The sequence below is a fragment of the Ursus arctos genome, unplaced genomic scaffold (genome assembly GCF_023065955.2).
Source record: "Ursus arctos isolate Adak ecotype North America unplaced genomic scaffold, UrsArc2.0 scaffold_14, whole genome shotgun sequence".
NCBI classification, from domain to species: domain Eukaryota; kingdom Metazoa; phylum Chordata; class Mammalia; order Carnivora; family Ursidae; genus Ursus; species Ursus arctos.
The window spans coordinates 50,396,261-50,422,297 of record NW_026622808.1 but is presented as its reverse complement, the minus strand read 5'-3'; the positions used below and the strand labels follow the sequence as shown (position 1 = coordinate 50,422,297).

General features: G+C 39.7%; 1 protein-coding gene across 17 annotated transcripts in view; it reads right to left on the bottom strand.

The window, feature by feature from the left end:
* MITF (melanocyte inducing transcription factor) overlaps positions 1-26,037 on the bottom strand; it is a 215,584-nt gene that overhangs the window by 31,882 nt on the left and 157,665 nt on the right. The window lies entirely within an intron of this gene.

Sequence of the window (26,037 nt, the reverse complement as noted above, 5' to 3'; positions counted from 1 at the left end):
TTAGCAGCACATCTCTTTGAAACCTTGTGCCCTTTTTGCTCGTGTCCAATAATTTAAAATTTGCAACCATCTGGAGGGTCAAACTTTCCCCAGCACGACTGTAAGGGTTTACTGAGATCAGAATGACAATCTAGAAAAAGGAGCATAACAATTTATTTTACTTCCCTTGGCAAACAGAACAGTTTTCTGTTTAAAAACAACAACAAACCTCCTTAAGAGCCAGCTGTAAAACGGTTGTAGAAAATAAACAGAAACATTCTGATGATTAAATCAACTAGTTGTAGATTAATTCCTCCCACTTTCATTTGGACATGATTATTCAACATTTTAATTAAGATCTTGAACTCAACGTAAAAAACAATTCTCCAGGAAGCAATTTCTTTCAAAACGCCCCACACTTACATGTATGTGTTTTTCAAGGCATGACTGTGAAGCCACCAGGATCTTTTTCCTCCTTTCTTATAAACCCTAATACAGAATTAAAAATGCTTTTTTTTTTAAATCAATGATACTCAATTTAAAGTTACTTTTTCCTGGATAACACAATTTAATCTTATGAGCTCTGAACAGGAGCTGATGGAGAGAGCACAGCCAGGCACTAGGGGAAAAAATACCCCACTAATATTTACTTTGTTCAAAACCACATTGAATTACTTCTTAAAGTATCAAACAGTAAACAGCATTAAACTAGTAGACCTGCACTTATTGGAAAGAGTACAATAACATGAAAAGGTGAATTACTCAATTTATTGCATTACATTTCAGACACTAAAGATGAATAAGAATAAAGCTCACCTGATAGTGATTATATTCTAGCATTTCCAGCATAACAACGTTTTAGGTGGCCCCAATCCAACGAGAAACGGTAGGCTATTCACTCCCTCTACTTTCTGTAATTCCGATTCGAAGACTGACTGGCATAGAGAAGGCACTATAAACAAGGTATCCCGAGACACCACCGGAAACTTTATCACAGCAGCCCTGCTTATAATAACCTAAGCTAATTAGTTATGCATGTTAAAAAAAAAAAAAACACCATTCGCACAAGAGGCTTTTTTTTTTTTTGGAAGCCCTACGAGTTTGGTCTTCAATATTGGTATCAATTCTCCCCCCTGGCTTGACGTCATGCTTTTTTCATAAATATAAAAGAACCTTTTTAAGTGATGAGCTATCAAAGTCAAACTCACTGTCAGATCAAGGCCAATTCACTATTCATCTTTAGTTCCAGTAGTATTAATAGACAATGGTATTTCTCTTTCAGCAATAGGTTAAAAGCTCGATGCCCCTTTGGAGAAGACACTGCCTAAAAGCTACTATTACACATGAGACTTTTCTAATGGCCACATAACTCTGTAACTGCCAACTGCAGGAAGACTGTCTATGTGCTCTCTGTGCTACACTTTCAAGTTCAATGGCCCCATCCTGTATCCTGGTCTCAGTGTGCATCTTATTCTTAGCTACATGGATACATAAGTTTCCTACTGACCTCACATCAGGAAGAAGGGAAACTATCCCAAACAGAACAAGAAAAACATACACACACAGGACTGGATGTATATTTACGTGGAGAATAAGAAATAAATGTCTCCCCTATTTAACCAAGTTGGGAAGCATGAAAACATTTACTAAAAATCTTTTCTTATAATTCTTACGGGCAGAGAAGAAGAGTTATCATATGCACGGCTGATATACTTATATCCTCACTCATTTATTTGTTCCATTATTTACCGTTATTATGTGCTGAACACCATGCAAGACATGGAAGAGACATTGTGAGCAAACAGCCCTGACTGCCAGCTTCATGAAACTTGGGGTGAGACAAAAGAAGAAAAAGGCAAACAAATATATATCTAAAAATTAGGATAAATGGTTAATATTCACTGCTGAGATGGGGAGATATTTTAAGCATAAAAATTTGAAATTCAGTAATTCTGTCCAAATGCCCAGGAAAGTGAAGTCCTTTATGTTGGCAATCTCAAATTGCTTCAAATGACTGATCTAACATGCACACAGAGGTTCACAGAGACATTTTAAGTTAATGAAATGGTCCAGACACGATAATGATGAGGACAACAGACATTACTAAAATAAACATAAAATGAGGGCAATGGGTGTAATGTGCTTATTTCACTATTACACTAAAAAAAGAAAGGGCTACACATTTAAAAATAAATGTTAATTCACTGGCGGATCCTTATTCTTTAATGAATTAGAATTTTATGCTTTAGTAAAGAAGGAAGGAACCTGCTTTCTATTCCGCATTGCCAGTGAGCTCTTTACTATATCCAGGTTGGGGTAGTAAGAGTGGAATGTATTTTGTCCCTTACTGCCAGTGTCTTTTTAGTTTTCAAATAAGTTGAGTACAGATTGGCTATAAACACCGTGCTGGAGGCAGAGCACACCTCCAGCTGTTTCCAATCCAAACGCTGAAAACAAGTAACAGAAAGGAGGAACATGAGCTCTAGGTAATAGGGGGTAGTGAGGTCTGTGGCAAACTAGAGCACACACATCTCATCTCAAACAAAGAGCTGACATAAACTGCAACAGATTGTGGCCATATGCATATACCAACTCAGTCTAGATCTCCCAGTTTTGAAATTGAAGATCTAAACTTCTTAAAGTTTAGTCTCCCAGATGAAAAAACTGACATCCTACTGTTTGACTTTTCACATTGCTTAAGACAAGTCAAACACACCTGTGGGCTGGACTCAGTCCATAAGCCACTAGAACGTGGTCTCTCCTTCACACCATCCTTGAGGATAATCTTCCTATCTACATTCCCGGGGGGGGCGAGGGTGGCCCAGGTTCTGAGGACAAGTTACGGTCAAAATCCAGGCATTTCCTGGTGCTCCCCTGACAGACAGCATGCCTGACAGCACAGTCAGCAGAAGAGTTAAGAATTCAAAACCTGTGTTCGAATTGTGACTTTGCAACTTCACTATTTATGTGACCCTTTACAAGTCATTAACTTTTCCAGGCTTTCCTCTCTTCATGTGCCCAAGAGGGAGGGTAACTGAGCCTGCATCGTGGCGGTATTGCGGCATTAAATGAAATCGCACTTCAGACAGGCTTAGCAATGCAACTGAAAACAGCAGTTCTCTAATTTTTTTTTTTTTTGGTCTTAAAACCATTTTAAACCCTTCAAGTTTAGAGTGTTTATGTGCATTATAGCCATCAGTGTTTACCATATTAGGAACTAAAGCAGCAATTTTTAAAACACGACATTATACACAAGCGTCCATTCCATTGGCCATCAGAAGAATGACATTTTAACGCTCATGAAGCCTTCGTAAAACTCTTCTGTAAAGTCACAAGATGAGCGTGAAAAAAGGGAGAACTTCTCAGTATTATTAAAAAACAGTTTTGACCTGGAAGAACCACTGCAAGGGTCTTGGAGACCCTCCAGGCTTCGTGACTTTGAGAACCACTGATCTAGAACGCAGGTAGTGCTCAAGCATGATCACTACCCCATCCTAGCCGTGCTATTCACCACTGTGCAGCAGCGGTGTGGGGCACAGCCTGTGTGTCTTGCCCCCCCTCAGCCAGAAGGTGCTGGAGGAAGACACGAAACCCTCTAACCTCCTCAGAGCAGTACTATGAGGATCTGAAGTCCTATGGCAATTTTAAACGCCATATAAATAAAATATTCTGTCTTCAACCATCTTAAACCATAGCTTTTTAGTTAGTGACTTCCCTTGTGTTAGTTTCTAAATAGCGAGCATACAAATGAAAACATATATGTAACATTGAACATCTGTATGACTTCCTGAGAATTTCTGCATGGGGTTGACCTTCAAACTAACTACCCAAGTTAATGAATTCGGAGAACAAAGTTAGGTATTGCTGAGCACCTGAAGCACAGACCACGAAATAAAGCTAGAGTACTTCATACTCCATCGAAAGATACTATTTTGTTGATATAATGGATATTTCATATAAATAAAGTATGTTAGCTATCTTGTCAAAGTACGAAACTCCAAGGGCTTTGAAACTCTTCGTCCTTGTTACTGCTACTATCTTTTGGTGCTTTTTCCTTTCTTCATTCAGATCCTGCACTGATACCCAGAGAAGTGGAATGGATCACCTTCTGTCACACTAGCTGTGCCACTTTCCGGGTGACAATGACAGGTTATTTTCCATCAGTTTCATTCGAAAGAGATCCTGGAGCACATCAGTGTGAGATGGTGCCTAGAGATATTACCATCTTGAGTGACAAAAGAATTCACTGGAGGGGAAAAAAAAATTCCCATCTAAGGTCCACGGTTCTTCTATTCCCTCTACTATTTGCAAACCAGAATGTAAATAAAATTGAGGGAAGATTCCCGTAATCCTTTTAGCTCACAAATTTATTTATTTATTTTTTAATACATCAACAGAAAGTTCAGATTTCTCATTTTATGTTTAGAGAGACAATGTGTCCTGTTGCTCAGTAAGGTTCAGGAATCCTAAAGGGATTATAATTCACTCAATTGCTATCTACTAATGCCCCCCCCACAACCAGTCTTTTATATTATTTTTTTTTTAATAACAATTTATAGAGATGGTCAATTATGCAATCGCCATCCCTGAAAAACACGGTAAAACAGAGAAAGCTAGTTTTCTTAAATGACCTGAGCCAAGTCTTGTCCAGGGTCACATTTGACAGCTGCAGTGTTCTGTTCAGTTCCACAATTGTAATGTTGCCACTAAAGAAACCTCAAGCCCAAAACACACGTTTTCCAACAGTCGTGTTTTCTGTACAGACATACAAAGGTATCCTTAACAGAAAACAAGGATGAGGATATGAATCCTGACCTAAGAGAGAAGAATCAAAATCGGATGCAAACAAAAAGCAAAGCTGAAGAAGACTCACATAAAGGAAACGTACGTGGGATTAAGGTTGCTGAGCCCCAGCCCCTTTCCCTAGCACGGGGGTCTGCCCCCCAGCCCAAATGGGCCCATTCCTTATTTCCGTGTGGCCCGTAAACTAAAGATACATTTTACATTTTTTAATGGTTGGAAAAGAATCAGAAGGAGAAAATTTCATGATACATGAAAATTATGGGAAATCCAAATTTCAATGTCCATACACAAAGTTTTCTTGGCACACAGCCATGCCCATTCTTTTACGTACTGCCCGTGGCTCCTTTCTCCCTCTGGTGGCGGAGATGGGTAGAGCCTGCCCGGCCTCTGAAGCCTCAAATACCTCCTATCTGGATTTTTACAGAAAATGCCAACCTCTGCTCTGTAAGAAAGTCTTACCTAACTGGAGTTCAGCTTTCTTATTATATCGAAGCTTTAAGAAGGAAAGGATGGGAAGACTTTTCTAAAGACAAATAGTATATGTAGTCGATTCCCCAAATGTTGTCTAAACTGGACAAGCATGTAGGAACACAGGGTATGCGCAATTATCCCCATTTTAAAGATAAACAGAAGCTCTGAAAAAGTTCAAAGACGTGCCAGGGTTGGAAATCAAACCAAGGTCTTCGTCCTTCCGTCCCCAGTGGCAAACTAAAGAATCACCCTTCGCCGCTGATGAATTTTGATCTGGGGCTTTAACTCAGTTAAGGGGGAAAGATAAAACATGTAAACCAGAGGTGTACTCACATACTCTATGTGTGCACACACAAATATGTATCAATTTATATCCCATTTCTTTGGTCTGTATCCTTTCACATTACTTCCTACCATATCATTTTGGAGGATCATTAGGCTTCTGAATTCAGAGATAAGAGTTATAAATGTGTACAAAAGGAGAGGACCGCAAACCCATTTTTCTAAAATTTTGATGTTTTAATAGAATAAACCAGACCGGCTTTACCAAAAATTCCTAACAGGTCTTTTATCCTTAGCTGATGACCTATAAAACAGTGTGCTTTTTATAAATATAAACCACAAGGTGGGCACGCTTTGGGTTTACGACTAACAATATTTAGTAGCCTCAGGAAAAAAAGAGGATTATTGTAAGTAAATTCCTACTATATACATTATCTTTTCTCTCTCAGACTAAAATAAGCCAAAGGTCTGAGTATAAAAAGAACATCAAGTTTTTATCTCATCCAAATAGAAATATGAGATTTTAGAGTGGTAGTTGTCTGCCTGCAGAGTATTTATAATCCCAGAATAAAAAAGCCACTTTCAGAATCAAATTCTTATGAGAGACGCAGCAAAACCCAATAAATGTAACGCATTACTCACTTTAATAGAAAACCGTGCATTTACAGGTCCTGTGCTCTTAAGATTATATTGGTCATTATGCATGGGTATGTCATATTAAAGAGCAAAATTTCAAAACACATATTAAAAAGAATTAGCACTCATTCACTCAAAATTCTCTACCCTGTACCAGACACTGTGCATTTTATATTCATTCCAAGCTTAGGTCATTTAAAAACAAAACTAAGAAATTCCTTGGATAACCACATAAAATTTTCTTGAAAGCCTCTTCATGCAGTTTTTTTTAAAAAATCATATGATGATAACTGATTGAATCCAGAAGCAACTACAGAAGAAATCTGATCTTGATAGTTTTAACCTCTTATTTTGAGTTGCTGCTGAGACTATACCCAATTGCCTTCATGCCATATACATCAAGAACTAAATATAGGTTTGAGTGCAAACCTGAATGTGTATATAAATCACCTGGGATCTTGTTAAACGCAGTGTGATTCTGTAGGTCTGGGGTGGGACCCAAGATCCTGCATTTATAATAAGCTCCCAGGGGATGCCCACCCTACTGGTCCATGGACCACACCACACCTTGAGTGCAAGGCTGTAATATGTTCTCACCTGGACTTCTCCCCCCAAAAAAGTGATCGGTTCGTGATTCATTCAATAAATAATACTTAAGTGCCAACCAGATGCCAGACAACTGCTCTCACCTTACACACGCTGTTCAGGGAAGGTCCTACAGAGAAGGTGCCAGTTAAGCACAGGCCTGAAGGTGCGGAGATGAGTCAGGCAGATGAGCGGGAAAAGTGTCCCGGCAAAGTGCAAAAGTCCTCAGGTATGAACACGCCTCACCTGCTCCAGGAACAGCAAGAAGGCTCGTACTACATGTTCCTCACCTGCCTTCCAACTTAGCACATGCACCTCGTTCTCCTCTTACTTCTTTCCCCATTTCTTCTGAGTCTCCTTGGCTAGTTCTCTCTTCTGCTCTTAAATCTCAGCGTGTCCCCAGGCTCAGAGCTTGATTTTCTCTCTGGACATGCACAGCCCCGGAGTGTTAAGCCAGTCTCAGGGATTTCAACACCCAGTTCAGATGTCTCTGAACTCCAGATTCACCTCTACCTGCCTACTCCATAGCGCCCATGGAGCACTGCAGACATCCCAAACTTCACACGGTCATCAGCCCCTCCAAACCAGCTCTGCCACTGTCTTCTCCATCTCAGTAGATGGCAACGCTATCTAAACAGGAAATTCCCTTGTTTGCTTCTTGTAGGTCAAATAAAGTGGTCCTCATATAGTTCAACCTAGCTGCACATTCAGAAACTGGTCATCTTTGATTCCTTTTTCTTCTTCACGCCCTCTATCTAATCCGTCAAGAAGTACTGGCCCCCTCTTCAGAATATATCCAGAATTTAACTGATTTTCACCACCTCTACTCTTACCATCTGATTCATGCCATCATCATTTCTCACGTGGGTTACTGAAAGTCTCTGGACTCTTCCACAGCTTCCACCTGTGCCCTCTTGCAGTCTATTTGCAATACACAATAGAGTGATCCTTGTAGAATATGTCAGACCGTGTCACTACTCTAGGGAAAAAAACCCCAAAAACCCTCTGTAATGGTTCTCTATTGATCTCTGAGGGAAAGGGGAAAAAAAAGTACTTAACAATGGCCTTAGTGCCACCCCTCACACTTGTTAGAAATGCAGTGTCAGCCCCCGCCCCCCAAGACCTAATGAATGAGACTTCTTGGGTGGGGACCAGAAATCCATGTTTTAACAAGCTAACCAGGTAGATTCTTATGCACCTCAAAGTCTGAAGACCCCTGCCCTCTCCGCCTACTTCCCACTCCACCCTGGGATCATGACCTCCCACACCATGCTAAGAGCTTATTCAAAATCCCAACGCGTGCCCTGCCAGTGCTGCTGATCCCTGTAAAACCTGTTCTCCTTTGTACCGAACATGGCGTGGCACACGGTAGGCACTCGGCAAGAATTTGGTCAATCAGTGAATGAACGGAACCACTGTGGCTGAAGTGCATGGATGTGGGGCAGAAGAGAAGCGGAGGAGTCAAACTGTGTAGGGCGCTGTAGAGGTTGAAGGCTAGGATTCTGAGAGCCTCTAGAAATGTCCTGAGGAAATGGAGAAGGGACAAGTATGCTCTCTTCCTGACTAATTCAGCAAGCACTGGAGGAACTAAGTCTCCAGGCTAGGTAGTGATCCACAGCCTACCTCCCTACTCTGAGAGATACAGCTTCCTTTTCTCTTTAGGGTCTTACCAAAGACTGCCAATTCTTACAGTTCTCATCTATAAGGCTTAGGGTCCTGAGGGTCTAAGACACATGGCCAGGAGCCTGGAGATTTACCTCCATGGCGAAACCATGTCACACAATAAGTCACAGTTAAAGCAGAGGTCCCCAAGCAGGTGGCCCATGGGCACAGTCCACAGGTATGGCTTACCATTATACTCAATATCTAATTAAAAATTGGGAATTTACACACCAAATTTTGGAATTCTGGTTCCTCTGGATAAATTACAAGATCCAGCAACACAGAAGCACATTCTAGTGGGCCAGCAATGGACAGAGTGGAACGGGCAGCTTCCCTCTTTGGATGGGTCACTTGCGCCTCATTTTGCCAGCGTTCCACCACTCCTTGTAGCCACAATGACAGTAGCCTGCTCCACTCATTATCTCCCTGAGCCCTGAAGGCATCTGAGCTGCAAACCCTGCCTTATCCTTTAAACACTCCCTATTCCCAGGGTAGTTCCAAATCTGATAGAATGGGTAGCATGGATATGCTTACAAAGCCACATTAAAGGAACAATCTTATGTGATGGGGGAGAGAATATCAAATAAATTGGTATAACCTTAATACATAAAATGAACTGATGTAACCTTTTTAAAGGTACATGCACATCCATCGAGTAATTAAACAATCAAGCACTTCTCTAAGGAAATCAAAAGATACAGGAAAAAGTTTAAGTACCGGATGTCCATCAGAGCATTAACCCTTACAGGAACGGTCAAATCACTACTCTAAGGCTCATGGCCTGGTTTCGTAAGTAGCTTATGGGGATACGGCCATGTCCGTTTGTTTGCATATAGCCTGTGACTGCTTGCAAGCTAGAACAGTGCTAGAGCAGAGTTGAGCAATAGAGCTCAGGTCCCCCAAACCCGACAATACTTACTCTGTGGCCCTTTACAGGAAGCTTGCCAACCTTAAATCTATAGTAACAACAACAACAAAATGGAAACAAATATCTAACAGCAGGCAATGGGTTAAATTAATTACAAGATTAAGTTCAGGGTCCCCCCACCTTGGCCTGCTGACCCTAGGGCCAGATACTTCTCTGTTATGGGGCTGCCCTACACGCCGTAGGATAATCAGCAGCACCCTTGGCCTCTACCCAGTAAGATGCCAGCAGTGCCTTCCTTGCAACACCCAGTGTGACAACCAAAAATGCTTCCAGACATTCCAAACATCCCCAGGGAAGCAAAACTGTTCCCAGTCCATAATGACTGCATGTGGGTGGATGCAACTCAGGGGTTAAAACCCGTATTTTACAAAACGATTTAATCAGGGGGAACGTTCAGAATGTACGTGGGAACGCAAAGCAGCTTAGAAACACTACATACACTGTGATCCCAAACTGGCTTAAAAATGTTACTTAAACATCAGCACAGACAAAAAAAAGACCAATTACCAAACATTCCACGATCTGAACCGTGACTATTCTGGCATGATGAAATTATAGGGGGCTGTTACTTTATTGGGGTTTTCCCCCTATATTGTCTATTAGCTACATGGCACTAATTTTGTAATTAAAAAAAAATCTACAAATTCCACAAAAACTAACTTCTGTGGATCTGGAAAAATAAAAATATATTTAGGCAGAATTCCTCTACTGAAAATTTTGCAAACAATACATAAACTCATTAAGTCGTTATATAATGACGAAATCTGCCTCATTTCAATTTTCCCTTTAAATACTTGATCAGATTAAGAGGACCCTGTTATTCATGAAATTTTTAGTCCAACATTCAAGCCCTGACAGTTTGAGTTTGTATAATATTTGACATATTTTTCTGGTTTTGTAAAGGGCTGTGATTACGTGGTCCAGTGGTACCCTAATAATGACCCATTGTAAGGGCCGTCCACTTCTCCCCCTCCTAACGGGAGCTGTGAGCACAGCATTCCACGTGCTATAACTTTTCCAGCTGCCCCAGTTTAGCACTGCCTCAGAACTGCAGACGCCTTTTTGTCTTAGTATTTCCCCCCCAAAATGCCCCCATTGTTTGCAGTTTATCGGGTATTAGAGATCATTATGGCACAGGCAGCAAAACTCCTTTTCATAAGGGCCGGCACTCTTAAGAAACTGGCAGTGGTCAAGTTTGTCAGAGATGAAAACATTGCCCTGGGCTTAAGCAAAAGGTCAGTCAGAAATGAGAGCTGAAGGCTGCCGGTTTGAAGGTCAAGTCCACACGGACTGCAAACTGGCAAAAAGCAGCCGCCTCCTAATAACACAGACTTCAGGGTCCGTATCATGAGACTGAGGGGTCTCCTGGATTTTGAGCAACTGCATTGTCTTAAGAAATTCCAAAGATTCGTTGCCTAGATTATGGGACGAGGAAAACCCGGTTCGGAACGAACCACCCCACGGGAGCGCTTCTGGAGCGTGCTAGGCGCTGGGCTGAGCCCTTCACAGGCAGGCACGCTGACTTTACCCCCCTTTACCTACTCAGGTGTTCACGCAGCCAGCATGTACACAGGCACTCACTGAGCGTGGGGAGAACAGCAACTACAGCTGGACTCCTGGCCCCACAACAAACCTCTTTACATTGGGGAAGCAGAGACAAACGCAATGGAAACACATCGACAAAGAAAGAATTTCGTACAGTGACTCGGTGCATTGCAAACAATAAAACAAAGTTATTAGGAGAAAAGGCTGCTTGGTGGTGGGGACATTCCAGCTGAAGCCTGAATGACGGGAGGAAGCCAGGTATGTGGAGAAGCCGAGGAGCTGAGATCCCGGGTGGGAAGCAGCCTGGCGGATGGGAGGAACAAGGATGTCGGCAACAAGAGTGCAACAGTGCTGGAGCGGTGACCAGGTCGGCGTGTGAACTGACAGAGCCGGCTGGGGCCCCCCGTTACGGAGTTTTGTAGGCTCTGTGAGGAATCTGATTTTTCTTCTCTGCTACTTAGAAGAAGGCTTTCTTTGGAAGGTTTTAAGCAGAGAAGTGATATGACCTGTCGAACATCAGTAACACATCACTCTGGGGCTGATGTGGATGGGAGGTAAGAACGGACACAGGAGGAACAACTCGGAGGCTCCTGCAGCCCCGTATATGAGAAAGGATAATGCTCTGGACTCAAATCTTAAGATGCCGTTGGATGTGAAATATATGTTACTAGGTCTTGTACCTGGCTTGCATCAAATTCAACTTAAGAAAAGCACATACAAAGAACTAACAACAACAACAAAGAATGCTCTGAAATGTCTCACACCACCATCAAGAAGTTATTATAAATGATGCATACAGTTATAAAATATCCCGTATAGACCTGTTTGGGGCCCAACAGCTAAGTGTATGGCCAGCTGTCAGAGTGCAGTGGAGAGAACCGATCTAACATTGTTAATATCTGGCTGGAATTTCAGATAGACCTGAGTTCGAATTCCAGCCAAGTTGCTTAAAGGCTTTGAATCTCAATTTTCTATTTGCAAAAATGGGATCATGGATACCCACCTGGTAGTTGCTGAGCTTGATTAGTTTAAGTGACAAAACACATGAGAAGTGCTTAGCATGAAATAAATGCTCAATAAATAAATACTGTTCTCTACTATCGTTAGTCCTGGATTTTTTGTTTTCCCATTCAAGTAAACTGGTGTTAGGTCATTTAGCTCATCCATCTCGGGGTTAAAAAAAAAAAAGGTAAAGCAGGGGCACCTGGGTGGCTCAGTCGTTAAGCATCACCTTCAGCTCAGGGCCTGATCCCAGGGTCCTGGGATCGAGCCCCACATCAGGCTCCCTGCTGGGAGCCTGCTTCTTCCTCTCCCACTCCCCCTGCTTGTGTTCCCTCTCTCGCTGGCTGTCTCTCTCTCTGTCAAATAAATAAAATCTTAAAAAAAAAAAAAAGTAAAGCCACCTTGAAGGAGTGAAGAGGGCAGAGGGGAGTGGGGGTCATGTTCAGCCTCTTCCAGGCAAGTTTTTACGTCCTTCTCTTTAGCTGACTCAAATATCACAGATGGATACTAAAGGTAAAAGTGGATAAACAACAATCTTAGTGCATGGGACACTTGCTGGCTGGAGTATCTTATGGAAGGCTTTTGTGAAATTATTTCTCTCTTCCGCTTTCCAAATAGGCTAGCTCAGTCACTGTTCTTAAACTGGGCTTCAGGGAACCTGGGAACTCCTGAAAATTGCATGCAAACTTTTGAGGTGCATTTTTCCTAGGAAGAGGTCTAACAAAAGAAAATTATGTCTAGGATTTACAAGGGAGAGGGACGTATGTACGTGAAACCAGATGAGCCCTGAGTTGTCATTGTTGAAGCTGGGGGATGAGGACGTGAGGGGTCCGTTACATTACATTATTCTGTTTTTTTGTTTTGTTTTGTTTTTAAGATTTTATTTATTTATTTGACGGAGATAGAGACAGCCAGCGAGAGAGGGAACACAAGCAGGGGGAGTGGGAGAGGAAGAAGCAGGCTCCCAGTGGAGGAGCCTGATGTGGGGCTCGATCCCATAACGCCGGGATCACGCCCTGAGCCGAAGGCAGACGCTTAACGACTGCACCACCCAGGCGCCCCCTCTCTGTTTTTATATGAGTTTGAAACAACCTATACACATTCACACACAGCATACATATTTATGTATTAGGTATTTTCATGTGCACTCATTTTTTATCTTCTTTTCCCGTAAAAAGGCAAGTCTTATGGTAACATATAAGCAAGCACTTGGTTAATCCATCAACGTATCATAACCATGAAAAACTGTTTTTTTTTTTCTTGCTTGCTCTTCTGGACTTATGCCCAAACTTACTTCTCAAAGAGCTGATTTTATGTTATATGAATTGATCGTGGATTCAATATGGTCCATGCCATTCCGCTGTGGTGGTGTCAGCCTGAGCAACTCTCAGAGAAACATCTTGTTTACAAAGTAATTTGGATCTGTCCATGGGGTGTTCTCACTGATCAAAGCAGGAATGTGTATTTTGCCACAAATAAAACATTTGTTTGCGCATAGGGTACGAAACTGAATTCATATTGACCTTTTCAGATCAAAATCAGGACTACCTCTTTCAAACAAAATGCCCGATGATCTGTATTTATGTCAGATAAAAAATACAAGCAACTGACGCTTAAGTTTGTAAAGATATTTAGAAGGCATAGTTTTTATTTATTAAAAAACATCTACAAAAAATGATTCATCACACTCTACAAAGCAAATTCTCAGAGGGACTTTACGCTATATATATATATATGTATATATATATGTGTGTATACATATATATACACATATATATATATATGTATATAGAAGTGGGACGCACTTATTATAAAACCAAAAAATGGGATAGTCCTGTTTGGATTTTTGTGTGTGACAAAAACGATAAATAAAGGTAGTGAAGACAAAAAGGACAAAATACTTCTTTGCGGAAGAAAGGTGAGAATTTTGAAAGATTTAAGAAAATGGGAATATACTGGGACTTCTCACAATGAGGATAAAGAATTAAAAAGTGACACTGAAATAATGATTAGCACTTACTATGTACAGGTTTTTTTCCTAAAAGTTTTTAATGGATGTGCTCATTTCATCTTCACTCCAACCCTAAGAATTAGGTAGGAGCTGTCATTATTCCCATTTTAGGGAAGTGAAAACTGAGGTTTTTTTCCCAGCCAGGAGACTAAACACTGCCATGTTATGAATTAGCTACAGAATTCATATTTCTTTTTTTTTTTTTAAGATTTTATTTTATTTATTCGACAGAGATAGAGACAGCCAGCGAGAGAGGGAACACAAGCAGGGGGAGTAGGAGAGGAAGAAGCAGGCTCATAGCGGAAGAGCCTGATGTGGGGCTCGATCCCATAACACTGGGATCACGCCCTGAGCTGAAGACAGACGCCCAACCGCTGTGCCACCCAGGCGCCCCCAGAATTCATATTTCAACGTAATATTTCTGGTTTTGATACTGTACAGATAGCCTCTGTAATAACTACTTCTTTTGTGGACTTGCTTTCATCCTTTTGTTATAAATGAGCCTCTCTTTAATATTCAGTCTTCACCTGGGTGGACATGAGGCGTTGAAACCAAAGCTCTACTCAGTTCCTGAGTGAACAGACGCAGACACTCAGGCCAGCAGTGGGTCAAAGAAGACAGGACTTTACAACAGAGAAAGTTAAAGAGAACATTTGTTACAGGAAAACTGCCTCAGGACTCAGAGTAATTTAAGAGTTGATGCTTTTTCTTTCTTTTCCTTTTTTTTTGGGGGGGGGGGGGATGGGGGGGTCGGCCGGCAAAGAGAATCTTCCAGACTCAATAGGAATTTTGTTAACCAAAAGCATCTAAGTATCATGGGGTTTTTAAAGGAAGGATTAAACTATTGTATGATATAGTAATTCTTTTATGAGAAGGAAAATGGGCTACTGTATTATAGAAATGCCAGTTGCCATATACCTAATTATGAACCGTTATCAAAATAGTTGGGGAACAGGAGAAATGTGCAGATCACCCTTTTGTAAAAAAGACCCACTGCACTATACAGTTTGGATAAAAACAACAAAAAGCGAGGGTTTAATCAGTCCCCAAAAGTCTATGTTTCATGCAGTAGATGGAAAGAAAGCCCTCAATATGAAAAAAAAAAATCCCTCATTCCTGTCCTCAAGGAGCTTACAGCTGTAGGGTTAGGGTAAGGGTGGGAGGAAAGGGACACCCCAACACAAATTTACATTTAAGGTGCCCCTACCCTTTAAAATAGCGGTTCTCAACCACTGGTGATTTTGCCCCCCCCCAGGGAACATTTTCTGATTGTCACAGTTGCGAGTACTGGGGGTAGGGGGGCTGTGGACACCCAGTGGGTAGAGTGCGGGCAGGACGCTGCACATGGCCCGATATATAGCACAGCTCCTCGCAAGACAGAATCACCAGGCTCCAGCATCAACAGTGAGAACCCACAACTAGGAGATGTGGTGTCAATTCCCGGCACCGACCCTCTCGGGGGTAGTTTCAGGAGAAGGCAATGAAACCAGTCAAGGCACAGGAAGGAAGGGCATAGATACCCCATCAACCACGGCTGTGCTTCCTCCTGGTATCTGACCTCTGCAGTTAGGCAAGAGTCACTTCACATCCCATCTTGACACGCAAAGGACAACTTTTTAGTTAAATTGTAAGGAGGAGGAAATGTCATCAGAGTAAATAGCTTAATTCAAAACCCTTCATATCGGGCACCTCGGTGGCTCATTGGTTTAAGTGTCTGCTTTCGGCTCAGGTCATGCATGATCTGAGGGTCCTGGGATCAAGTCCCACATCGGGTTCCTTGCTCATTGGAGAGCCTGCTTCTTCCTCTCCCTCTGCCCCTCCCCCGGCTTGTGCGCTCCCTCGCTTACTCTTTCAAATATATAAGTAAATAAAATCTTGAAAAAAAAAAAAACACAACCCTTCGTATCAACTAGATAGTAATGTGGGAAGGCAAAGTTACGCTGGAAAACAGAACCATCAATTCAACACAACAATAAACTGTGCCTAAAGCTACGCAGAATGAACGCGGATAATTCCAATTATTCAAAAGCCCACTGGGAACCTGCTTTGGCGTATCTGAACATGAACTGAGTGCAGTGACGATATCACGGAGTGTCACTCACAAGTCCCTTCTGTCTGATAAAATACCGACTAAAGGAACATGCCAGTACTTGCAAGCAAAGCCATTTGCTAGTGCTTAGTTTTACAGGACTTCACGTAAGTCCCCCTTCCCATCCCAAACTGTCAATAGCAAAAACAACCATAGTTCCTTATCTATTCATTTTCTATAGCTTAAAGGAGGAATTATCTTTTTTTTTCCTATTTTTCGGGAAGGGGATGGGGTTTTTAAAAATATTTTTGAGTATAGTTAACACACAACATTACATTAGTTTCAGGTGTATGACATAGTGATTGGCCAAGTCTATAGGTTATGCTACACTCACCCCAAGTGTAGCTGCCACCCGTCACCATACGGTGCTATGACAGCATCATTGCCTATATTCCCTATGCTGAGCCTTTTATTCCCATGACTTATTCTATTCCATTACTTTCAGCCTGTATCTCCCTGTCTCTTTTACCCATTTTGCTCATTCCCCCACTCCCTCCCCTCTGGCAACCATCAATTAGTTCTCTGCTTATAGATCTGATTCTTTTTGTTTACTCATCTGTTTTGTTTTTTAGATCCTACACATGAGTGAAATCATATAATATTTGTCTTTCTCTCTCTGACTTATTTCACTTGGCATAAGATCTTCTAGGTCCATCTGTATTGTTGCAAATGGCAAGATCTCATTCTTTTTCGTGGCTGCATAATATTCCATTATGTATCTTTTTCAATATGTTTTAAGAACTTTCAAAAATCATTAATTTATCATTTTGCATCTGACACACAGACTTTATTTTCTAATTTCTTTTAAAAGTATAAATGGAAGTGTAGCAATGCTGATTAACTGTTAAAGATGAAGAATGGGAGAGAAAGAGTCACACTGGGCAATTCTTCCCACTTTAATATATATTAGAAATTTTCCATAACAGTTATAAAAAAAGTATAAGTAGTTCTTAGACACACACACACACACACACACAAATGTGGTCTTGTGTGTTTACATAAAATAATTTAATTCTGATGACTTCAATGGCAAATTCTTTGTGGTCATAAAGATTCTAGATCTAGATTTATTTTGTGATATATCTGCCTCCTCATCATCTACATTAAAAAAACAATCTACAAAATGCTCAGAAAGGAAAAACAAAAAACTCCCTAAAGTTGTAGAAATGGCACTAAACAACATTCTTCCCACAAAGTTTCTGTCTCAAATGATGTCTGTAACAGACAAAACCACCCAAATGACCTTAAATGGACTCTTTCTTTTAGTAAAATGACATGAGGTTTCAACTGCCAAACTGAAGCTTCTTTGTCTTATGTGTTTTATCTAATTAGCACTCTAGGAAATGCATTTGTGGTGACCAAATATACGCGTTCCCTTCTCTTCTATTGGCCTTAAAATATGGAGTGATGAAGTTATACCTTTAATATAAAATAGTATGTGTGTATAAGAGAGTGTTTTCTTCAAATAATAGAAATTATTAAGGAAAAGTGTGTAATAAAAGGCCAGATAACATAATAATTTTGGCTTGTTTTCCTTTAGAAAGAGCAATGATTATTTACTTAACAATAAGCCATATCATTTCCCATATTCAGCATGGTCATTGGAGGATATGAGAATCAGTCATAATACAATGTTCACCCTCTCTGTCTAGGGAAAAATAATTAGGCAAGAAAATTAACTTCTGCTGAGCATCTCTTCTATATCAGGCATAATACAGGGCTTTAAATACATTAATCTTATTTGATGCACCCATGAGAGATAAGGGCTCTTGCTCGTCTGGTCTTATAGATGAGGGAAATAAGAGCAGAGAGGTTAAATAACCAGTCCTATCTTACCTGCTTGCTCTCATATAGTGAGATATCTAAACCTTAGTTTGTTGGGCTCCCACACCTGGTGAAATATCCAGGGTGCATTATGGCTTCACTTCTCAGGAGTGATCAGTATCCTGCTACAAGTAATATGGCAACTATGCTTATTTAAAGACCACCACAAAAAGGAATGTGCTAGAGAAAATTCGCTGAGGGAATTTTGTTGAATTATTATCATCTTCAAGTCTACGAACAAAACAAAAGTTCTATGACTTTTCTTATTAAAAATGTAATACATGTGGTTGAAGATAATGGAAAGAATAAAAATGAGAAGGAAAAAAATGTATCACAAATTATCCCATACTGAGAGATCAATCCTGAAAGCATCATCGTATTTATCTTTCTATAGGTCAAAGTAGAACTGTAATGTGGTCATCAGGCAATGTTAGCAGGACTAGAGCAAAAGTTATCATGTTCAAAAAGAGCAAGGCTCCATCCTTCCTTCCTCCATCCTTCCTAAAGGGGGATTTATACATATCTCTAAAACAGAATGTACTTGCTAACCTACCCACCAAGATCCTGTAAGATTACACTCGATTCGACCTCTGAAAGTAGAGCTCAGATTTGGATTATTAATTTAAATTACATTTCACTACTCCTGACTCTTTAACTACATGTTGTAGGGTCCCCGTCGTAGAGAATACTTGGGGCTATCATTAGCCCTTTGCTAGGTATCAAGGAAGTATAAATGGAGTCATCAATGTGAGGAATATAAGAAGCGTGCTGTAAGGAGAGGCTTCATGCTGAAAAATCCTGTTCTTTCCCTCAACCCTTCCACTTTGGCTATGTTAACGTCTTTTCTACATGGTTCCATAAGTGCAACCACCTTCACCCAAGACAGCATTACAACCTAGACTGGGTTCAAGGGCTAATGATGGGGGAAGAAAAAAAGACAAACTGTATCAAGTCAAATATCCCCATATTTCAAAGGCAAGAATGATGAACAATACCCAAGCATCTTCTATACCTGAGTTCTCAAACTATGTACCCTAACCTAAATTCCAACAACTGAAATTTGCACAAATGGAGATTCTTTTGGTCATTATTCCCAGAAACAATCCATTGTGGTTTTTCAAAAGCATCCACACACATATGTTTCCACATTATAAAACCACGTCCTCGATGGAAGCCCCTGACAGAGAACGGACTTCCTTCTTGTTCTTCTACTCCAGCACTTAGCACAGTGTCTGACACGCATGAGACACGGAATAAACTCATCCCAAATGAACACGTGGCGATGGGCGAAATTCATAAGAGAAAGCAAGTCTTCTAAAGATTCACAAGGGTAGACCGACAGATTTACCAAACAGGCTGGCTAATAAACTGTGGTATCATTCTATGATAATACCATTTAATTCTACAAGAATCCACTTGTAAATACAGTAATTGATTCAGAACATCCACAAAGTAAAGAGAGTATCATTCTAATAAATGTAATCCTGATGAAAATGACATGTTTTACTTTAAAAAATATTGAGGCAAGTGCTGATAGTCACAAGGCAGCCATAAACTTTCTATCGTGCACGTCAAATTACCTCATCTAGATACAGAGTATTTATTATTACGTCATGTATTTCTATTCCTAACATCAATCTTAAAAGCAGTGCTATTTAGTAAATGTTTGCCTAACAAACATAGCTTGCCTGTGCCTGGCTGGCTCAGTCAGAAGAGCATTCAACTCTTGATCTCATGGTTGTGAGTTCGAGCCCCATGTTGGGTGTAGAGACTACTAAAAAAAAATAAATACGCGTAAAATAAATAAAATGTTGTAAAAGTTCAAACAGCCTCAATTTTTAACTCACTCAATTGTGAACCTTTAAAATTTCACATCAAAAGGAGTCAGAAGTGTGTCTACATTTAAATCAATTAGAGAAAGGTATAAATTAAATACATTGATTTTTCTTATCAGAGAATGGAGAGGTAATAAGATACATCTCTGGGTTCCTAACCCTTAACATCCAGATGCCAGAGCTTTAGATAGGAACATCTTTACCATCAGTTTTCATAATAATAAAAATGTATCAGCAACCTGCAACATTAGAAGAAATGGCAAAGTAAAGATTCATTTGAATTATTATGTAATTATTAACAATGATACATATGGACAGTACACAACGTAAATACATTTTATATGCAATATAAAAACCCATGATGTTGAAAATAAAATGCAGTAAAATTTAAAAAGCTATGCTTACACTGGCATAAAAATAAACTGGAACATTGGAAAAGATTCAGAAAATTGTATTTTTTGCTTCTATTTATTTATTTATTATATTAAGTTGTTATTTTAATTCTAGGTAGTTAACATACAGTGTTATATTAGTTTCAGGAGAACTGTATTTTATCTTTGTATCAGAATAGAATACGATGACATTTTCACATTTTCTACTTTCCAAAATTTGCCATATGACCATTATAGTAACAATTTGCCAATTTTCTTTTCTTTTCTTTTCTTTTTTGGTCTGTCGAGCCTGCCTCTCACTAAAAAAAGTGGGAAAATGTAGGTATTTCTTTTCTAGCCTCCCTCGCAGCTCAAAGTGAACACATGACTAAGGATCCAGCAATCAAAGGTGCCCGCACTGGACTGGGGCACTGGAGAGAAGTAACAGTTACAACCGTGAATGGCAATGGTCCTGTCGCAGGGAGACTCAGTTCCTCCCGCAACAACAGGAGCGATGGAGCAGGCTCCAGCTGGAGTTCTCCACACCAGGTCTGCGGTACGGTTGGAGGGTCTGCTCCATGCCACACAGCTCCCAGCCTGGTTCTCTCACCTACCCCTGCAGGTATCCCAAAAGCCTGTCTATAGATTTCTTTTCTGTTAAAATTAACCAGAGTTGCTCACTACTGCTAGCTATTAAAAACTCTGACACGGGGGGCGCCTGGGTGGCACAGCGGTTAAGCGTCTGCCTTCGGCTCAGGGCGTGATCCCGGCTTTATGGGATCGAGCCCCACGTCAGGCTCTTCCGCTATGAGCCTGTTTCTTCCTCTCCCACTCCCCCTGCTTGTGTTCCCTCTCTCGCTGGCTGTCTCTATCTCTGTCGAATAAATAAATAAAATCTTAAAAAAAAAAAAACAAACTCTGACACGGGGCTAAGATTTGATTACTTTTATAGATACATAAATCAGTGTGTTATAAATATGTATTTATTATGAAATACTATTTAAATATATACGAATATATGCATCTGTATGTACAAATATATTTACATAAAGAGGAATTATTATTCATTAATCTTTATGTAGTAGGAACTTTTTACCCAAACAAGAACTATATGGCATGATTCATTTTTATTATGTCTGATTGTGACTGTTTTTGTTTAAAGGAATACAAACTCAAGTTTAGAAAAGAATCCTAACAATACGGGAAAACTGCAAATGAATGGGTTCTCCTAGATTTCTTCCCATTGGTGCAACTGAAATTAGCTGTTAACATTTGTCTCTGGGTTATATGTTACAATTAAATGCTAATACATGAAAGCAGGTAGTATCTCTTCTAACACTGAAGGAAAGGGTGATTGATCCTGTTCGATATCCATGGTTGTATCTATGTTTTGTACGGTGACCCAAAGGACTTAAGAGTTGTTTGTTGCATAAAGTAAGCACACCATTTTAGGGTGTTTACCTTAGAACCTACTAAACTAGGATTTAGATCTCCTCTTACGCTTAATACAGTACTCACAGACGGTGTTCAATAACTATCTGTTCAAATACCAAACAGATGTGAACTCTCCCGATTTGCTCATTATCTTTGAAGGTTAAGTCCCCCAGAAGAAGTCAAGCTCCGGGTTCCTCTTCCCAGTCTCCTATTCAACAACCAGCCAACTATTACAAGCCATCCCCATGCAGAGCAACCAGCCCCTCGCAATCACCCTTCTCACATACTTACTCATCCGACCATGCACAGTGATAACAATGACTCAATGCTCCCGTAGGCGCAGGTATCACTATTGCCTCCTCACAAGCGGACAAAGCATCCCTTCAAGGAAGTAACAACACGCCCAAAGACAGATGCTGGATACACGATGGGAGTGTCAGGTTCACCTGCTCGAGAGTGTTCGCTGCATGGCCCGATCTAAATATTCTCTTCTAGAATCCACATTGTCCTTTAAAAGCAAAACTGTTCAATTCTAGTAGCAAGTACTGATGAGTATAAATTGTGTGTGGGTGTGCCTGCCTATCCAATAAAGGGGCAGGAGAGGAGGGCAACAACAACAGAAACAAATGAAAAAGGCCATGAGAACAGCTTCTCCCAAGAATAAGCATTTTATTAATTCACATTTCAAAGAGAGAGAGAATTCCCTTTCTCATTTAAAGTGCCATAACCCACAGTGTCACAGTTAATAAAAAGCGCAATATCAAACCTATACTGCCTTCATGAGAGCCAGCTATAGCTTTATATCGTCCTGAGTATGGAAAGGTTGAATGGGCATCACCACCAAAACAATTCAAGGGCCTTCGTTTTATCATGCTATTAACACATTTGTTAGAACGATATAAAACCACTGGCTTAGTTTACGTGCTGATGACACCCGTGGAACTGCCCGGCTCTACCCCCCCGTCCAATGAACTGTGCTATTATTTATACCTAAAAAAGAATCGACTGTATTATCATAAACGAGATGCAGTCCATCACCACGCACGATGATCAAGTGTCTCAAGGGCTGGAATCTGAGTCACCTTCATGCAAACTCAGCTATGCACTATTGTCACTGCTCCATTACCTCAGCTTTCTCTTTGGAACCGCAGAAAAACCTCACATTACCAATGCAGGGCAAAGGAGAGCTCTCAAGGAAGAATTCATCTCCTAGAGAAAAATAATGGCCTACAACATGACATGCCACACATGACATGCTTCCTTCACATATTTAGACAGAAATGTCATTCAAACATTAGCACTACTGCTAGGCTGTTAATTAAACACTGATAGAATAAGCTCATTAAAAAAAAATCTTAAAATAATAAAGACAAATATAAATCTAGAACAAAAGCCTGTCCTATCTCCTTCTTCTCTTTTATTTCTACTCTCTGAAAGTAATCAATTTGAGAGTCTACATGCATGTTTTTAATATTTCTAGGATAATTCAAACAGAATTACGTAAAAATGTAATCACATATATACGATCTATGCATTTAAAACAAACACCTGGTTGGGTGATGCGTACGTTCCTGCAGTTGCTTTTTTAAAACAATAACATAATATAGACAGCTTTCCATGTCAACACACCTTGAGCTGCCCCTTCTCTTTTAAAGCACCTACCCAGTGTTCCATTCTAGGTTTCTAGATTTAAGGACATTAAGGTGGTTCCCAATTTTCACTATTATAAGCAATGCAGAAAAAAAAGTAAGTAATGCAGATGTGTATATTATTGCGTTCATGAATATTGTACACAATATGAGCTTTTGTCCTTAAGGTAGAGGGCGGCTGGACAAAGAGAATGCCTGTTTTATACTTTAATACATGCTGCCCAAATTCCCCACTAAAAAGTTATCCCACTTATATTCCTAACAGAAGATCCAAGTGCCCATTTACCCACTCCTTCCCCAACACTGACTCCAAAAGGTTTGAGGAGCTTTCTAACAACTTTTGTGCGCAGCTTAAAAAATGACTGTCACAGTTTTCCTTAGGAATGTGTATGAAGTTTGACTTCAAAGAAAATTGCGGGGAAAGCGCCTGCCCCAAAGATAATTACAGTTTAAGGGAAAATACCAAAAGAGAGGGCAATTGAAAACAGCAGTCAAGGGAGCTAGCCAAGCAAAGATAGCATGACAAGCTTCTGTGATAAATACTTTAGTGGTCTCTTTGGTTGAGATGAGCTTCAATGCACTTTTTTTCTCCTTACAAGGTGTTTAAAAATTTTTTTAATTTAAATTATTATTTTAAATTTTTTATTGAGATATAACTGACAAATATTAGTTTCAGGTGTATAGCATGATTCAATAAATGTATATATTGTGAAATGATCACAATAAGTTTAGATAACATCCATCACCTCACACAGTTATAAATTTTTTATTTTTTAAATTTGTGCAGAATGATGTAATAGCAATCTTCCTGCCCCCGGAAAGAAAAAAAAAATTCTTGTCTCTTTGCTTTGGATTAAATATTGGAAATAATAGTAAGTCCCTCAAGTTCCCCTGTCCAGTCCCATTCCCTTCTCTCTCACCCCAGATGCAACTCTTTTTTTTTTATAATAATTTTTTATTATGTTAGTCACCATACGGTAAGTACATCCCTAGTTTTTGACGTAAAGTTCCCCCAGATGCAACTCTTACCCAGAATTTGTTGTGTATCCAGTCTATGTCTTTATGCGTTTACAACATAGCACCTATAAAACACATTATTTTTTAAAAATACATAAATTTGACCATCTGTATGACTGAACCAATTGGCTTTTATCACTTAAGTATTACATTTCTGAGATCTATCCATGATGATATATACACATCTAATTCATTTATTTTCTCCACTTTATAATGTTCTGTGTAATCCATTCCCTTCCTGATAGACGTTTAGGTTAATCGCAATTTTTTACAATCACAAAAGATACTGAGTGAGCATCCCTGTGCATTTCTCCTTTATGGTTTCTTTAGAGGAACTGCTACAAAGTAGGTTCTATGCATTAAAACTTCATTAAATGTTGCCAAAATTTTCCCAAGGTATTTGTATAATCTGTGCCCCTGCTAGCAACGTATGAGGGCTGTGATTTCTCCATTCTGTCCAAACGTGGTATTATCAGGTTTTCTAATTTTTGCCAACCTGATTGTATGTGAAATAGTGTCTGGTTATTGCTTTAATTTGCAGTTCTCCGATTATGAATCATGTTGAGCTTTTGTGAATTGTCTATGTATATTCTTTGTCCTTCCTTCTACCCAACGCTTTTCTCACTGATTTTCAGGAGTTCTTTATATAGTCTAGGTGCTAATCCTATGCCTGTTATTTATGTTATCAACATTGTTTTCAGATTTATTGCCTGCCTTAAACTTTGTGTTTCTATTTAACTACAACTACCTTCCTTGAAAAAAGGATCAGGAATAAAAGCCTTAGACGAGATCTTCCATTGTCATTTATTCCACTTGAACTCTGCTTTCATCAAGCTTCCAAAGCAAAATTTAAAGTGTTTAAAAAAACAAAGAAAGTATATACTGTTTTTAAATTATTTCCCAAAAATTATTTTTAATAATCTTCTTAGGGAACTAATCCATAAATAGTATAATAAAGGTGTCAATCTATAAAATCTGGCTTCTTAACATTGCAAAATCAGCTAAAAAAGATTTCATTTATTTATTTGAGAGAGAGACAAAGAACACGAGCAGGGGGAGGGGCAGAGAGAATCTCAAGTCAACTCCTTACTGAGCACTGATCATGGCGCCCGATCCAGGGCTTGATCTCACCACCCTGAGATCACAACCTGAGCTGAAACCAAGAGTTGGACACTTAGCCAACAGCACCACCCAGCTGCCCCATCAGCTTTTTTTTTTTTTAATGAGACTTTCTGTATACGAAAAGACTCACTATTTAAACACAGTCACTCAGAATGATATTCAAACTTAATACAGAAGATTAAAACCTTATATGATACCTAAGAATCACCTCTGTGGCAACTCAATTTGCCTTTCAAGTTATAAGTCACACAACTGTAGCATCAATGTCCCAACTTTTATGATAGCATCTCCTGAAAGTGTAGCTAAAAACACAATTTAGCAACTGGTAAAGGAAATCACCATATCCTATTAACAACAAGCATCAAAGACATATTTTCTAGGGACTTATTTCATATTAAACATATTTTATAACATAAATCATCTCAAGTTAAAAGCAGAACTGACACTACAAAGGAACTAACCTCTGATACAATCTTCAGAAACTGTGTTTGCTCAAGTACAAACAAATACTCTCAGACTGTTCCTTATTCTTTTCTCCAAAAGAGAAAAATAAACTCTACGTGGAATTACCAGATAAAAGGATAACATAACACTGAAGCTTTTGATGCATTCTGCCAGATTTTCACCACAAAAATACTGGTATACCTTATTACTGGCCATGCATGAATGCCCATTTGCCCTCATCCTCATAAGAGACTGCACTGCAGTGTAAAACAAACCACAAATATACAGATGATAATGTGGCAAACAAAAAGTCTTACTATTATTTTATTTTGATAATAGTTAATATTG